Here is a 19,027-nt window from a genome sequence, read left to right as displayed (position 1 = left end):
ATATAGGTACACACATAAGCATAACCCATGGTGATAAAAATGACAGCACTAAATACTTAAAATTGTGGTCAGTTTTAATAACAGGGTGGATGTGCTTTTAAAACACATACACATCTTACACTATTTCATCCAATCACAGCTGTCACAGGCCTCTGTCCGTTTGAGTTGTTTCCATACGGTCCTCGCTCGGGCAGCATGTGATATTGATATAGTGTGGTGGAACCAGAAAGGCTTTAAGGGGCCATAACTCTATGTGCAAAGTTGTCAGCTTATCAGCAGCCATTATCAGCTGGTTGTTTCATAGCTGTAGATTCACTAGATTAAGATCTTTCATAAAGCCATTACCAAGCCAAGGGGTTTGCCAAATCAGTAAACATGAATACATTCAGCACTTGGGACCTCAAAACACATCCGGCAGGCTCAGTTAGGAGGTGAATTAAATCCTGGTTAAAATGATGTAAGCCGCGTAATCGTTCTCATCCTGACACATACCGTGCATCGTCAGTGAGAATATTTCCCAGCATGAATAAGCATGTTGATGTGCAAAAGATTGCATCATATTATTGCTTTTTAACCAAACATTTGATTGGTTTAGAGGCCACCTGGCCCACAAGCCAGTAGTGTCAAACAGCCTTGAATCTGAAATTTCCTTGAAAAGACCTTGAATTTGAATATGCTTAGACAGAACCTTACTGTCTGAATATGCCTTGACAAGGTGTTGCTGTTTATATTTACCTTGACATAGTCTTTAAATTGATAAACAAGGTCAGTTATGCTGTTCAGTTACAATTATCAGACATTGTGTGCTAAGTGTATAACACAGTGGTTCTTTGGGTCAAATCTCATTCACCAAAAGTTCTTGCCCACAGATGCCCAGAACACTTTCTGTTTTTACAAAATGCCTCCTGATTCACTATTTTTATGAAAATCTGATGATTAAACCACTGTGGCCTAAAAATCTAAATATGATGTTTCAGCAGATATCATGCTTTCATGATTACTAATGGTTGTTTCATGCCATGGTGCAGTGTAGCCCTGAGTCAGTGAAGTTTTGTAAGCCTTTGAGTACTGTACCAAAGCACTCCAAATTCTGTCCTTAAACACCCAACACGAACATTGTCTGTAACAAAAGATCTGCCATGGATGGTGTTTAAGAAGAAACAATTTTGTCAGCAAATGAGGCAGATAACCAACTATTTCAAACCCACTATAGGAAAGAGGAAAATGAGCATCAAGTGTAATGGGGCAGTGTAGACGGGGCTTAGTGTAAAGTGGGTCTAGGACGGCTTTCATGCCAATTGCATATTACTCTAAGGATTGGCGCCAGTTACCTGTAATTTGGTGATATGTGTACCGGTGTGGGGGAGCTGTAAATCAGGCAACATGGAATCTGCAGTTGTTGCAGAAAACCAGGTGTTTTTGAGGGGACACAGAGTGGGTGGGGGTGGGGGAGGGGGTGGGGGTGGGGGTCAGATTATTGCCTCATCATGTGTTGGCCTTGGTTGATTCTCTGCTTCATAACAGCGTGTGGAGCCCATGATATGTGTCACTCTCTATGTAAGGGTTACAGTACATTTGTTCTTGCTTCATTCATTTATTATTCAGGGCATTATTAGATGAAGACATACTGTGTTGGTATTTCTGATATACTGTGAGATAAGGACGTACTGTGTTGGTATTTCTGATATACTGTGAGATAAGGACGTACTGTGTTGGTATTTCTGATATACTGTGAGATAAGGACGTACTGTGTTGGTATTTCTGATATACTGTGAGATAAGGACGTACTGTGTTGGTATTTCTGATATACTGTGAGATAAGGACATACTGTGTTGGTATTTCTGATATACTGTGAGACAAGGACGTACTGTGTTGGTATTTCTGATATACTGTGAGATAAGGACGTACTGTGTTGGTATTTCTGATATACTGTGAGATAAGGACGTACTGTGTTGGTATTTCTGATATACTGTGAGATAAGGACATACTGTGTTGGTATTTCTGATATACTGTGAGATAAGGACATACTGTGTTGGTATTTCTGATATACTGTGAGATAAGGACGTACTGTGTTGGTATTTCTGATATACTGTGAGACAAGGACGTACTGTGTTGGTATTTCTGATATACTGTGAGACAAGGACATACTGTGTTGGTATTTCTGATATACTGTGAGATAAGGACATACTGTGTTGGTATTTCTGATATACTGTGAGATAAGGACATACTGTGTTGGTATTTCTGATATACTGTGAGATAAGGACGTACTGTGTTGGTATTTCTGATATACTGTGAGATAAGGACGTACTGTGTTGGTATTTCTGATATACTGTGAGATAAGGACGTACTGTGTTGGTATTTCTGATATACTGTGAGATAAGGACATACTGTGTTGGTATTTCTGATATACTGTGAGATAAGGACGTACTGTGTTGGTATTTCTGATATACTGTGAGATAAGGACGTACTGTGTTGGTATTTCTGATATACTGTGAGATAAGGACGTACTGTGTTGGTATTTCTGATATACTGTGAGATAAGGACGTACTGTGTTGGTATTTCTGATATACTGTGAGATAAGGACGTACTGTGTTGGTATTTCTGATATACTGTGAGATAAGGACGTACTGTGTTGGTATTTCTGATATACTGTGAGATAAGGACATACTGTGTTGGTATTTCTGATATACTGTGAGATAAGGACATACTGTGTTGGTATTTCTGATATACTGTGAGATAAGGACGTACTGTGTTGGTATTTCTGATATACTGTGAGATAAGGACATACTGTGTTGGTATTTCTGATATACTGTGAGATAAGGACGTACTGTGTTGGTATTTCTGATATACTGTGAGATAAGGACATACTGTGTTGGTATTTCTGATATACTGTGAGATAAGGACATACTGTGTTGGTATTTCTGATATACTGTGAGATAAGGACGTACTGTGTTGGTATTTCTGATATACTGTGAGATAAGGACATACTGTGTTGGTATTTCCGATATACTGTGAGATAAGGACATACTGTGTTGGTATTTCTGATATACTGTGAGATAAGGACGTACTGTGTTGGTATTTCTGATATACTGTGAGATAAGGACATACTGTGTTGGTATTTCTGATATACTGTGAGATAAGGACGTACTGTGTTGGTATTTCTGATATACTGTGAGATAAGGACATACTGTGTTGGTATTTCTGATATACTGTGAGATAAGGACATACTGTGTTGGTATTTCTGATATACTGTGAGATAAGGACATACTATGTTGGTATTTCTGATATACTGAAAGATACGGACAAACTGTGTTGGTATTTCTGACATATTGAAGACTAAGGGCACAATGTATTGATATTTCTGATATACTAAAGGCTAAGAATGTACTGTGCTGGTATGTATTGTATGCTGATAAATCCAGACATAGCATATATTTCTAACATTCTGAAAACTAAGGACACACAGTGTTTGTCATTCACGACACACTGAAGACTACAGACATAATAAGTTGATATTCCGGTAATTCTCCTGCCCATTGACAGAAGGCGAGGGTAATTGAAAGGTTTTCACAATTACCATCCAATTCACATTCTGGAGAAATCTGTCAATGTAATATGACCAGTATTGATCTACAGGAAAAGTGAAAGCAATAGAATGGTCACTTGACCGGTCTGACTGGACCAATGGGTCCTGTCGAGACTCATTACGCCATTGCCTAGGAGCTTCTCGTGGAGAAATACCCACTAATCTCTTCTTCCTCATCTGTGAGGTGTGCAGATCATGCTTAACTGGATTTAGTAGATTGCAGTCTGAGAAAGATTCAGCTTGATGAAACACTTGCTCAACCTTTCTTTCACACATTAATGGATGCTAACAGCGATTGTTGATCAGCCGTCTGCAATTTTGTCGAACAGCTTCCAGAACTGACTTCTTAACTGGAATAATTTCTTACTTGAGCTTATCAGAGATGTGCTGTATGCTCGTCTGATGAATCGGCAATGAATTAAACATGCCAAATTCAAGTTTACTGATGTGATGCATGGCGAGTTTACAGACAAATAACCCAAGTTCTTTATTTCAGAGTCTTCATGGCATCAGGAACCATATTCTTTGAATCATTAATCTGGAGTTACACAGCCATGTTTACTCAGTAAACAGTCTGTTGGTGTTTTGTTTATGTTGAAATGTAGCATTAAAGGTTTGATAAAAACCACCATAAAAATGGTTCATTAACCTAGAATTGTGGAACTCTGATTTTCAATGTCTCACTGCTATCTAGTGTTCAGCAACCCATATGTGATGTAAGAGGTGACTAACAGAATTGGGTGGTCAGGTTTGGTGACTGTATTGATGCGTGGAAGGGCTGACAACAAACAAACAAACAAGCTGCAGAACAGGAAACTTACTTTAGAATTTCCTGAATTTCCAATCTTGCTGTGGTTCCTTTTCGATTCAAATGGGATTATTTGTTATTGTGATAATTATATGTATTCTGAGACTGAACATTAGTCAAACAGTGTTCTCTGATTCTGACCCTGCAACTGGTTTACCATGATGGTGTTTCTTAGTTTGATGGTTTGATGGCCCACCTATAGACCCATCCACCCACCCATCCATCCACCCACCTACTCACTCACTCACTCACTCACTCACTCACTCACCCACATTGGATGTTGTACAGTGTTCCTGTTTTTAATTTGAGTGGAAACTAATTTGTTCAATCACAAAGAAAGGAAAGAGTGTCCTTATCAAATTAAAGCAAAAACCCATAGTAATATACTTTCATGAAACATAATAGGGATATATAAATAAATATAGAGTTCATGTTTCATAAAATCAATATCTGATACTTGAACAGTCATTATTAATTAATTTATGATTTTCAAGTTGGATTGTCTTTCCATTTTCAGTTGACTGGCGTTGACCTACCAAAAAATGTCCAGAGAATATGTCACTTGAATGGATATAATTCAGAATCATACATATACTATATAGGTCATTAAGTTTCCACACAGTTCCCGGCAATGGTGCTGAAAACTTTTATCAGTATACATCAGTTAGTATACATCAGTTAGTATACATCAGTTAGTATACATCAGTTGTACACTCAACATCACATGTAACAGTACATTTTCTGTGTGATGTGAGCAGTGGTATGAAAATGACATCCTTTAGCAGTTTTTCATGTGAATTTAGTTGCTTTTCCCAGCATGCTCTTGTCAATAATTCACTAAGTCAGCACATTGTTGTGAAGCCGCTTCATTGATTGTGTTAAGCCACTGTAAACTTTCATTGATCAGGTAAAGAATTGCATCACTTTTTTGCAGAATGCGCAATGGTCTAACTTCAGAGTGTAGAAACAAGTGATGTATTGTGCACAGTGGTGTACCATTTCTCAGATGACCTATATTCAGAGAATACAATTGGGGGTGACGCACAGATGCAGGATACAATGGTCTAATGTATTTATGTTCTTGAAGCACGTTGGCAACTTTTCACATTCCTTTCAAAACCACAGAAATGGAATAAATCCTCGTAGAGTTCCTGGCAGCTGGAATAGATCTTAATAACATGCAGGATTATTTGTGAAGAGGTGTGCATCAGGGGGTATGGCTGCTGCTGCTGTTGAGCGTTGTTGTCGATTGTGTAAACCTGTGATGTGACATAGTTGTCTCCCAGCTGTGCTCTCTAATGACATGGTTTCTAGTTCGATATAAATAACACAACATCAAACAAAAATTGTCTGTCATTAGGTACCATGTACATGACAATCAAACAAACAATATGTCTGTCATTAGATACTATGTATATGACAATCAAGCAAACAATATGTCTGTCATTAGATACCATGTACATGACAATCAAACAAACAATATCTCTGTCATCAGATACCATGTACATGACAATCAAACAATATGTCTGTCATTAGATACTATGTACATGACAATCAAACAAACAATATGTCTGTCATTAGATACTATGTACATGACAATCAAACAAACAATATGTCTGTCATCAGATACTATGTACATGACAATCAAACAATATGTCTGTCATTAGATAATATGTACATGACAATCAAACAAACAATATCTCTGTCATCAGATACCATGTACATGACAATCAAACAAACAATATGTCTGTCATTAGATACCATGTACATGACAATCAAACAAACAATATGTCTGTCATTAGATACCATGTACATGACAACCAAACAAACAATATCTCTGTCATCAGATACCATGTACATGACAATCAAACAAACAATATGTCTGTCATTAGATACCATGTACATGACAATCAAACAAACAATATGTCTGTCATTAGATACCATGTACATGACAATCAAACAAACAATATGTCTGTCATTAGATACTATGTACATGACAATCAAACAATATGTCTGTCATTAGATACCATGTACATGACAATCAAACAATATATCTGTCATTAGATACCATGCACATGACATGATCATGACTATGTTTCAATAGGTGATATGACGAAAATTGGCATGAAACGTGCTTTGCGTTGGTATGGCTCATCCAGGTGTTCTTTGTTATGGCTTAATATTGTTTTGAAGTCATCATAAAAATAAAAATGTCAATCTATTTATTGATTTTGGCTTTCATTATAGTTAAAAAATTGAACCTTTTAATTCTAGAATGAATGAGGTGAAATTGAATGATTGTTATTATAGTGATGATGCATATGCTGTTGGGCTATATGGTACATACATTATTTCTTGGGAAATAGATCTGTTTCTATGACAACAAGTACAACATCTCTGCTTAAAGTGTTTGCTTACCATACCGAAGACCTGGGTTCAATTCCTCTCATGGTCTCAATGGGTGAAACTCATTTTCAATGTGTAACCTGAGGTGATATTGTGAGAATAGTGTCATAAAACATGGAAAGCATGAAAACCGTCATAGACCCACTGTTTGTGAAAAATAGTGCAGAGGATTGAGAGTCTGCCTTGAGAACAGAATGGTGATAGTTTAGTCCCTGTTCACGCTACATCAAAACATGTCAAGACGTATCGCTGGCTTGTAATGGGCATTAAATATGCAAAGCACTGAGTATGGAAAGCAAGGACTTATGGTGACAATATGTCACAAACATGATACTAATCCCCATTTTGCGTCAGCTGTCTACAAGTCAGTGGTAAACTGGAGCATATTATCACTGACAAACTGCTAGACTATGCTTTCATATATATCATTTTGATGATAACAAATGAACCCATTTGAACTGAAACAGGCCAACTGACATGATAGAGAAACTTGCTTGCTTCATAAACTGATTTAGCATCACAGAGAAGGCAGCAGGGAAAAAATGTGTTTCAGTGACACTGAGACAGACTAACAAGCTGCTAGTTATGAAATGTAATCTACAAACAGAAAGACTACAATCACTGGTGAGCAAGTGCATTAGTTCACAGATGTACTAGTCTACAAATGGCTATTCTGTTTTATCTGAAAACATTTATGCTAGTCTTCAGATCAGTTCTGCATGGTACCCACCAAAAAGCAATCGAAGCAATGTATTTGGCATGTATGGGAATACACGCCTTGTGGGACCAGAATCAATCTCATTAGCCAGGACGTGTTTTGTGCTCTAATCAGTTCTGTATCCAGTGTCATGTTTAGAGTTGGAGAAGTTCTGTATGGAGGATCATATCTTCAGGCCTGTGTTATTTTTTACTTGCTGACAAAAATACTTTGCCGTGCACCTGGCCGACCAAGGAGATGGCAGATAGGGAAGATAAATATTCCCCCCCCCATCTGCAGACTGACTGTCTTAGCATCAGCAGTTAGGTACTGGAGTGGAAGTTCCAGGGTTGCACTGACATGCCAGGCCTCATCAGTCTATAGCAACAAGCCATTAACATCCCTGGCTTAAAGATGGTTCCTTCAACGTCCATGGCCTATAGTTGGTTCCATGAACATCCTTGGCTTAAAGATGGTTCCTTCCACGTCCATGGCTTACAGATGGTTCCATGAAGATCCTTGGCTTAAAGATGGTTCCTTCAACATCCATGGCCTATAGTTAGTTCCATGAAGATCCTTGGTGTAAAGATGGTTCCTTCCATGTCCATGGCTTACAGATGGTTCCATGAAGATCCTTGGCTTAAAGATGGTTGCTTCAATGTCCATGGCCTATAGTTGGTTCCATGATGATCCTTGGCTAATAGATGGTTCCTTGAACATAAGTTCTTAAAAGAATGTTCCATAACATCACTGGCTAAAAGAATGTTCCATAACATCTATGGCTGAAAATTGATTCCATGCACAACCATGGCTGACAGATGGTTCCATGAATGTGTATGGCTACAGGAAGGTTAGTTGTTCTAGAAGAGACCAAATGTCAGACCCGCCCACATGACACTGGAGCATAGAGGTGACCAAATGTCAGAACATTAATATGGGAATCAAGGGAATTCTATACATACAAACACATTGCCAGGATGCACTTACAGTACTAACAAATATGCAGTTCAGATTTTGTGCTGAAACCTTGCATTTACCTTAATATTAATCTGAGCTCTGTTTATATATATGAAGTATAAATTGCTCCCAGTATTTCCAAGAAGGTTTCAAAAAGAATCAGTTTGATTTCAGTTCAATTTGAATATAACCTACAACTCTGTGATGCTTAAATATTTCATAATCCCACTTGTTTCTGTGAGTGTCAAGTGCCCAGTGCAATTAAGACCAAATACATGGACAATATTGATTTATATCAAACACTCGATAAATAATATATTTAGAGTCTCTTTTGTTGAGCTGTATATATCTGACATGGTAGGGTAGAAAGTGTTAAAAGCTGCTGCTCGGGCATTACATTGCAATACTCCCCACTTTTGTCTACAGTTCAGGGCAACTTTCATGGAATTTCTTTCCTTGGAAGAAAATGCCTTTTGAAATTACAACCCTGGTTTGATTAAAGGGATAAATTTGATTAATAGAGACTTGTATGACTATAAAGGAAGAACAGAGGAAATAAGGCTGAACAAATGAAGTTGCCTATCCAGAATCATAAATTAAGATTTTATATATGAAGCAGTTACATGTAGTATAGTGTCTGTTCATGGTGTTAGTTTAAGATATGTAATTATCACTCTCTGGAGAAGAGAACCGAAACCATGCGTGTTGTATATTTCAGCCGATCTAAAGTAGACAAGTAGGTGAGTTTAGTTGGTCATTTTTAGTCTATTTCCTGAAGCACTGATTGCAGGTTTTTATAGGTATTCTAGACTACAGAAATAGTGTGATTTCTCTCAGGGTACACATCAGTAAGAATAGGTCTTGATACATGTGCTGAATTACTTGTGAGGAGGGTCTGTGTAAGGGAATATGGCTGCTGCTGCTGCTGCTGCTGCTGCTGCTGATGATGATGATGATGATGATGATGATGAGTATTGTCATGCTTGGTTTGTACTTTGAAAAGTGGTAACTTGCAGTAAGTCAGATCAAATCACTTTAAGATTAGGATAACAACAGGTTTATGTCATGAAATAAAGTAAAAGTACAGAAAATAACTAATATATTGACAATACCAAGACAGTACTTTAAGTTATGGTGGAACTTTAGGAAAACAGACTGAGAGAAAGATTAGGGTTAGCGCACCACTTTCGGTGAGTATTAGAGACAAGAAATACACTTTTCCTTTCTTGTGTTTTTTTTTGGCTCATATTTTTTTTTGCCTGATTGGAGGTGCGATTCACTTTCTGAGCTCAGTCAAGAGATGCTATTCCAAGTTTCCGAATGATCCACAGCTGATTCTATTGGTCTGAGAACAAAGCAACAGCATATAAACATTTTTTTTTCAGTATGTTCTCAAAACTGAGGAATTTCATCCAGAATGTTCTGTAGTCATCTTTTCACCTTCAGGAAGACAAAGGTGAGGATTGGTGGGATGGAGGAGGAAGGAGGGGAGGGGGGTGGGGTAAGAAATTAGTACCTCCATAAGGCTTCACCTTGTTGTCAAGGTCAGGTAATGATGCAATAAGCAGTCACAATTCTTCACGAAAACTTCACAAATCTTCCACAGAGAAGAGAACTGTATATAAATTATCTCCAGGTAGACAAATAATTCTGGTGAGGAAGACCATGTTTTGCTCCTAAAGCCTATAGTTAAAGCAGCTGGCGAGGAGTGTAGACACACATCTTTCTTTAGCATGTGGTACTGTTTCTCCACATCCTCATCACTTCCCCTGTTGCCTCTACTGGTGGGGAGTCTTTAACTACGTGTTTTCTCACTTTGTATTTACCATTATCAGACGAGATAGTTTCCATTAGCTTTCTGAAGACACTGGAGTTATTCCAGTACCTGAAATATGATCTGTTCATAAACTCTGGCACAATAGCCAAAACATAAACTGAAGATAGTGACTACATATTTTTGTTGCTTTTTTATAACAAAAATGTGTTCTTACTTATGAGTGTGAGTTTTTTCCATAATGAGTACCTATGAGTTTGGGTATTTGTGGAACTTCATTGGTTAGTGGATTGTCGATATGACTGACAGCAGGTCTACTCGGAGTAATTGTCATCTCAGGTGACGGTATAATTTTGATATGAGTGAAACTATGTAAGAGTTTGTGAGCAATGATTATCATTTGAACACTGTGATTGCTTTTGTGGAGCAAGGGCTCGGATGTCTTTGGTTCAGTATTGTCATCCTCGTGAATGATTCTTTTGTCATAAGATCATACTATCACAGGTCAGGAAGTATGTATTGGGTAGAGGAGGGGTGGGTAGAGGAAGGGCAAGGGGGAAGATGGTAAGGGGAAGGAGGAGGAGGTGACTTTTAGGTGCTGTTTAAAGCCTTCATAATATTTCAACATTCTGCCAGTACACAGTCCTTTAAATAATTCAATCTGGACCATATGAACTAGTGATTAATATTATGAGCAACGATATCAACCATTTCTTAATGATGACATGTTGCTATCAACTCTAAGTCGAATGCTAAGCCCATGGATGTATAGTAATTCCTTCCTTCAAAGAGGTAGGTCCAGATAAGTGGACAATACACCAGTCTGTTAGAGGTATATTCACAGAACTGGACAACAATACATTTCAATGTTCTCCTTACCAAAAATCTAAGTTAGGTCTGTACATAGTCTCAGCTCCAGCCATTTTGACGGTTTGTTCTAGTCAAGGTCCAACACACAATTAAGTCCAAAAAAATGAGTTCAAAGAAAATATACTTCTTCATGACTTTGAACGTAGAATTTGAACTTACATTTTATAGATTTTTCTGATTGAATTCTTCAAGAACAGAACCCACTTCCAATGACAGTTTTATCTGATTGTATTACATAAGAAATGTCAAGCTATGTCCTCTGAGATGGGAGAAAATTATGGACTTCTTTTCCAAATTTGTTCAGCAATGGATGGTGTGTGATTGATGTAGTCAATATCTCCCTGTCAAGAAGCTGAGGGCTCGACATCATTAGGGCAACCCTGACAGCAACAACAGAGGTGCCCTGACAGACAAGTGACATGGCTAGTGGCAACCTATTGTCGTTATGGTGGTCCCAGTACACCAGACCTTCAAAACTTCATGCCTTGATTGAAGTGAGCTATAACTGTCATAGATCTTTGTGTGGAGGCCTATCAGTTCCTGCTGTGAACATCAATAGTCACCATCAACTGTTGACTCTCATACATTGTTTCTTTTAGATATTGGAAACTGTAGTGTTGTCAGTTTAGGAAGGTTGTTTTTAATGAAGAACATTGATAAATTATTGTTGAAAAAAAAAAAATTAATGATTGTAATTTTCTTTTTTAAAATGATGGAAGACATTTTCTCATGGAAGGAAAATGATGAAACTACAACTTTATGGATGACAGCCTCTTGTGCATTGCATTCGTTGACATTTTGTAGATTGTAGAATGTAAATTCTTACACCATTATCAAGTAAAAGTGACTCCAGCCAAATGAGAAGCATGTATCCATAACGTTGTATGTCTCAGTTTTGACTCTCCAGTTTACAAAAGGCACAAATCAAACAACTAGAAGCAAAATGATGTTTGTATTTATACTAAGTATGTTTTTCATAAGTTTTCAAATGTTTGTGTACAAGCGTGTTGAAATTAATGTTTGAAGAAACACATTAGACAGATGCACAAAGAGCTAATGGCAGATCATGTTGGTATGTGAAGCGAATGATGACATATCAAATAGTGAATGGCAGGTTATATTGTCATGTGGTGTGGATTACAGATGATAATGTGATGTGAATAACAGATTTAGCAGATTACATTGTCATATGAGTGAATAAGAGATTATGTGATTCAGAGATTGGAGAATAGTTGCTTGTATGTAGGTCATAGACTGTGGTCAGTTTTGTAGTTAATTATTGTTAAAAAGATTTTGAATTATGAATTTTATTGGAGTAAAATACTAAAATAACTCCAAATGTAGGGACTAAAGGAATGTCCATTATTAAAGGATGGGGGTGATATTGATGGGCAGGGGGCATGTCAAAAGTTATCACAACTATTCTTCAGAGTGGACGGTGCTGGTGTGAACAAATGGTGTGATGAAAATAAATTCAACAAAGAAGGCATCAATCTCACCACCACTGTTTTTACCATGAATAGAATTATTGGAATATGATGAAAACTGGTGTAAAGCCATATTCATTCCCACATCACCATTCCCACAGTCTCAGTGGCAGGGTAGGCCAGTGGTTAATGCATTTGCTGATCTCACAGAAACCCAGTTTTGATTTCCCACATAGACACAATATGAGAAGCCATGTCTGATGTACTGTCACCATAATATTGTTAGAATATTACTAAAAGCAGTGTAAAACTAAACACTCACTCACTCACTCACTCACTCACTCACTCACTCACTCACTCACTCACTCACTCACTCACTCACCAAATGCAAATTATACAGTGAATGTCGGTAAAAACTGCAGAGTTATCTTTTCAAAGTATTTCATATGTTTTTAGACTGAAAAATAATACAGCCTTATTATTTCATCATTACATGCTTAGCTTGTACAATTTAAATATCAAAAGGATTATGTAGTAAGGGTTAAATAATGATACAAAGAATGTGAACGCTTGAATTATTGTCAAAATATTTACACATCAAATATTTACAAATTTGAGAAAATTTGATAAAAATTACAAAGTAAGGGTTAAAACAATATATGAAGAATTTAATACATGAATTACTAACACTGTAGTATATTAAAATTTGAAAATATTTGATATAAAAACAACAAAAAAGTAAGAGTTGCATAAAAATATTAAGAATGTCAGTGCTGAGTTACTGACACTATAAAAAGTTTTCAAATTTGAGAATATGAGCCACTGGCAGATCCAAGGAGTGGGGTTGGGGGGTCTGGGATTTCATGGGTATCAAATTCCCCCTTTCAAGAATGACTAAGAAACAGAACTAATTCCATTGGCAGAACCACTGGGTGGGGTTTGAATCCCTTGAGACAATCCCCCCACCCCACCAACCATCTCCTTTGAAAATTCCTGGATTCACGTATGTTTGTTACAAAAGGTTTGAGATTGTTGGCACGAAGGTGTACATGAACATTCCAGAACAGTGTCAAAGTCATTACTGGGCTGTATCCTTGCCCCCTGCACTGCATACCCATATGCAGCCGAGCATGACAATAGCAGTCACTGACGTAGGTGGCGCTCATTAACTCTTGTGTAGGTGGCACTGATTACCTTACGCGGGCAGATCGAGGCAAGGAAAGGATGATATCTTTATCATCACCTCACAGTTAGCTGCAGAAGTAATCGATGTTGGAGTTCTTGAGATGCGAGACAGAATACTGCCCCAGCACCTCACTGGCTTCAATTTGCTGCAGCAAACCGCATCGATATTCTGAGAGAAAATTGGGATTTGAATTCAGGTTTCTTAAAGTGAAATGGTTAAATTTGGCAGCAGGAGCAACCAATTGAGCTAATATTATCCTCTTGGTTTGAAAGTCATTTGTATTTTGTTTGAGCCAGAATTCCATGAAATATTCTTGAGTGTTTAATAGGTTTGACAGAAGAATATCACATATTAATGATTGGGTACATAACAATATTGTTTTGTGGCTGTTAGAATACCCCTTTCTTCCTATCCTTTAAAATCCTATTGTTTTTTGTTTGTTTGTTTTGTATGTGAAAAGGAAAAAAACTGTAATGAAATAAAAACACTATGTAGAACTGTACAGAATCTTTTAAAGCAGCTATAATGATATGTGATGCTGAAACTTAATTTTAGAATAGAATATGTCATATTGGTTTGATGACTTTTCAAAATCTCACAGATTTTTTAAATCCGTAGAAGCAGAATTGTCACACTGAAGTAATGGAATTCTAGTCTTCAATCATCTTCCAATTCCTTTTATGATGTTATGAGAAAATGTTTAAAAGCAGCTACATTGTAACGGCCTAAACAAGGGCAAGGCAAGAAATTGCGGTCATGTACGTGCAGTTCCGTATAGTCAATCTGGGATGTGATTGAGCTTCACGGCTTCATCACAAAGCCTGTGAGAACTGGACTCAAGTCTTCTCTAAACCTTTTACCTAATGACAGTCCGATTGTGGCTGCGTAGCTGAAGGTGATGGAGGGAGGAAGATAAGTCATAATTAATACAGACATTGGATCTTTGCTGAGAGTTGCACGTCTTTCACACGCTAGCCTAGAATATTATTCATCATCTTGTTGGCGAACAAATGTGATTACACTTGTGAAGTGAAACCGTTTGGTTGTGTTACATGCTTGATTTCTGTGTCATTGTTGGATTCACATAGGCGCTGCCATCTTGGGGATGGAGAGTTGCTGCCAGTTCCAAAAATATTTCATTAAGTCCCCTTCATCAGCAGCCCCTCACTCGGCACAGAGATACATAAAACCTTGTTATCTTCATCTTCGACTTTAAGCTGATGCACATAGTTGAATTATGATCTCATTGCTTTAATGAGCGACTCGTTTGTCCGTGACATTTTCAGCTAGAAGTACATTGCTTTCATAAGCTGGAAACTGTCATGATTTCTTAATTTTTATATTTTGTCTGGGTAAATGAGTGATTTGTGATATGAAGAAATACCTTTCAATCACACCTGGTCTGTTATGTCCCTCTTTACCCTTTAATGGGTGGTGAAATAGCTGAGAGGTTAATAGATTAATGTGTTTTGGGGGCTCAAGTTTGGCAAAGACATGGGTTTGATTACCATCCGTGGTGAGGTATTGCAGGAGTGCTCTCACTCACTCACTCACTCACTCACTCACTCACTCACTCACTAACTCCACCATTGTGTTTCTCTAATTGTCCTTCCATTCCACACTTTGCTCATCAGTCACAGGTGCTATGATAATGATTATTTCATTACCTCCAGTTGTAGCACCCATGCATTGCCTTCTCTGGCTGTTTTGATAGGTTCCTATGGAACTCAACCCCAAGAATGCATTCACAACCTTTCAACCTTCAGTTCATCTGTAACATGACATATGACCTCCAAGTAACATGACATATGACCTCCAAGTAACATGACATATGACCTCCAAGTAACATGACATATGACCTCTGAGGAACCTCCCAACATTTATGCAACATGATGTTACCTTCTCTGACAAATGGCATCTCCTTGACTTATGCTTGATTGTAGAAGAAACTGATTACATGGATCCAGGGGGGGTAAATATGGAAGGGGAAACGCAGGAGGAATGTGAAAGGGGAATGCTGTGTGGGAATGCAATGGAAGAATGGAAGAAATATTAACTTTTAAAGCAAAAGGGAAATGTTTGAAGGGAAGTACTCCATGAACAACGAGCCTCTGAAATGAACTTATTTTACACAATAAAAACAATTCATAATAAGAAATAAGATACACTCAGGCCACGTTAGTCCAGACCCCGACAATCCGATTCCCATGATACCTGAACAATAACTAGCTGTAACCAATCTTGTTTACTATGTAGACTCATTATTTGTTGATTCACTCTCCATATCTGGACATTAATTAGCGGTAACAGATTAGCTAATTACACATAGTTTTGCTTCATTAATCCGTTGGTACATCAGAAAGGTTCGGATAATCCTCTCACACCGTGAGCCCCATTCAGTGGTAATTGTTACACACTTCCGAGTTGAACATGTCATTAGTTTGTGTTTTTGTATTGCCATGTCAAAGGGAAGTTACTCTACTGTAGTGGTGTTAATAAAAGTTCGTTTCAGTAGTCCATACGTTTCACTATCCAAACGTTTTTGATGAAAAACGGAAGTGTCCGGATTAACGCAGCCTGACTATAATGAACAGGAGACTTGAATGGTCTGACGTGGATAAATTTGTTTCAGGGTCTGTGTGGCTGATTTGGGGGATATTCACTCACTCACTTACTTGCTCACTCACAGACTCACTGACTGACTCGCATATTGACTCACACACAAACTGACTGACTCACTTACTGACTGACTGACTCACTCACTCACTGTATAAGTGAATTGATGTCAGTATTTACTAAACCCACTTAAATATCACCGGCTTTTAGTGAGTTCCTGCCAGTAGATATATTTGTTTCAGTGTCAGAACATCCTCATCCAGTGTATACACATGGAGATGTTACTGATGCTCCAGCGTGAGGGCAAGTGTGAGCAGCAAATGGTTGAGACACTGTGCGCTCCTGGCTTGTTTACCCACACAGAGAGTGTGGTGTATCAACCACGCTTCATCATGTTTACCCTCTACACTCACACACGCGAGGTCGGACAGATTTCCCTCCATCGCCTCCACACGTACAATAAAGACCCACTTGCTCATCTCGGAAGTGGGTCTGATAACTTTGCTACCTGATCTTGCAGGGATAAATAGAGGTGTTCGAAGGTCGGCAAAAAGACAGACAGCAGTGCTTTGCAGTGTTTATAGATTATGAACTCACTGCTGGCTATGCAAGGCAGTATGAGAAACTGCACATGCTCTTTTGTTCATATAGATTATATATAGGTAAACAGAACAATGCAAAGAAGGGGAAATAATCATGACAGGCTTAGGGAAAATAAAAAGTAGATGTGTTTGTGTGAGGCAGGTGAAGAGAAGTAAAATCATTTTCAACAAACCATGGTAAAACGTACTAATCATTATGAGGACATTTTAAAAATTAATATGTTTCCAAGTTCCTGTTATTAATGCTGATAAATAATACTTTGTTTATTTGAAATGAGGTTAAACTGAAATATGAAACCAACAACTAGAATATCTTCGTGCCAAGGTAGGACGGTGGGGTAGCCAGTTGTGGGAAAACATGCTGAAGACCAAGGTTTGATTCCCCTCACTGGTACAATGCATGAAGCCCATTTCTAGTTTTCCTCATCTTTATATTGCCAAGCGTGGTGTGAAACTAGACCCAGTAACTCTTTCATGTCAAGGTATGAAAAAATTACTTCTCTTTCCTTCAGTGTATACCAGATATGATGTTAGAAATCTCTTAATTAAAAAAAAAAAAAAGAAAAACCAGGACTTGTTTAACGTCTGTTGTGATTTTCAGATTCAGAACATTTTCTTTCAGAAAGTCTATAAGGTTCCAGCATGAGGAGCAAGTTTGTTTCATGAAATTTGATGAGGATATGTTTTAGTGATTCTCATTATCATCTGTCAGAATCTAGCATAACCAATATCTTCTCAAATCTAGGTGAAACATTGTAGGACACTCGAATTAAATTATTTATGTAGATCTGAATCTGAAGAAAAGCACAATAATTAAAACGTTGTACCAAATGTCTGTTTCTGTGTGTTGGTGTGTCTCAACTGATGTCTGTTTCTGTGTCTGCAATGTTAGTCTGTGTGTATGAAGTGCATGTCTGTTTCTGTGTGTTGGTGTGTCTCAACTGATGTTTGTTTCTGTGTCTGCAATGTTGGTGTGTCTCAACTGGTGTCTTTCTGTGTCTGCAATGCCAGTGTGTCTCAACTGATGTCTGTTTCTGTGTCTGCAATGTCAATCTGTGTGTATGATATCTGTCTGTGTCTGCGATTGCTGTGTCTGCTATAGTGCCTCAGATGGCTGCTTCTGCCAAGAGTCTACCTTCAACGTGCAGTCATCCAATATCTGTGTTTGTGTTGGTCAGAGAGGATCGACTGTGTTTGCAGGAACTATGGGATAAATCTTAGCAGATACCAGTCAATACCTTCTGATTACTGCTCTGACATTTAGCTGGTCTGTCACAGGGATGGTGTTTACTTCCCCTGGGTGGTTGGAGGTCAACATGACCCAACATGAATCTTTGGAAACTTTCCTCTGATTAATTTATTTTATGCTGATTTTTCCTTTGTTGATTGAAGCTGCAATATTTCCCTAATATTGAGGCAGCCTGTAAATATTCAACATCAGGCCAATCAGGGATGCATACTATGCACACAGACCCGTGAAGGTCCCGGGGTAGAATAGGCCTTCAGCAACCCAAGCTTGCCATAAAGGGCGACTATGCCTGTCATAAGAGGCGACTAACAGGATCGGGTGGTCAGGCTTGCTGACTTGGTTGACATATGTCATCGGTTCCCAAATGCGCAGATCGATGCTCGTGTTGTTGATCACTGGATTGTCTGGTCCAGGCTCGATTATTTACAGACCGCTGCCATATAGCTGGAATATTGCTGAGTGCGGCAGAAAACTAAACTCACTCACTCACTCACTACTATGCACATGTCAGTAAACAGTGACAATAGGGCTGTGATAGCAACACATGGAACTAATTACAGTTTGGTTATGTTTGGACTTGGGCCATATGTCTCAACTTCCTGAGTGAGGTGACTCTAAATGAACTTGCTGACCAAGACAGATAACTCTTGAAGGCTGTGTAAATGGCCGCTCTAGCCCAAAATAGAAGAGAAAGTTTCAAGCTCTACTCACTTGAAGATTATCATAACACATTTAATTTTTGTTATTTTACAGTAAGCTGTGAATTTAAAGATAAAAGTCAGATTATGTATCACGTTCAGTAAGGCACATAAAATAAGAAAATCAATATATATTTAAACTCTGCATATT

General features: G+C 38.1%; 1 protein-coding gene across 2 annotated transcripts in view; it reads left to right on the top strand.

Moving 5' to 3' along the window:
• Positions 1 to 19,027, top strand: part of LOC137290359 (3',5'-cyclic-AMP phosphodiesterase 4C-like) — a 374,490-nt gene that overhangs the window by 189,611 nt on the left and 165,852 nt on the right. The window lies entirely within an intron of this gene.

Source organism: Haliotis asinina, chromosome 7 (genome assembly GCF_037392515.1).
Source record: "Haliotis asinina isolate JCU_RB_2024 chromosome 7, JCU_Hal_asi_v2, whole genome shotgun sequence".
NCBI lineage: Eukaryota > Metazoa > Mollusca > Gastropoda > Lepetellida > Haliotidae > Haliotis > Haliotis asinina.
The sequence above is the reverse complement of the archived record's forward strand: the minus strand, read 5'-3'. Positions and strand labels throughout refer to the sequence as shown.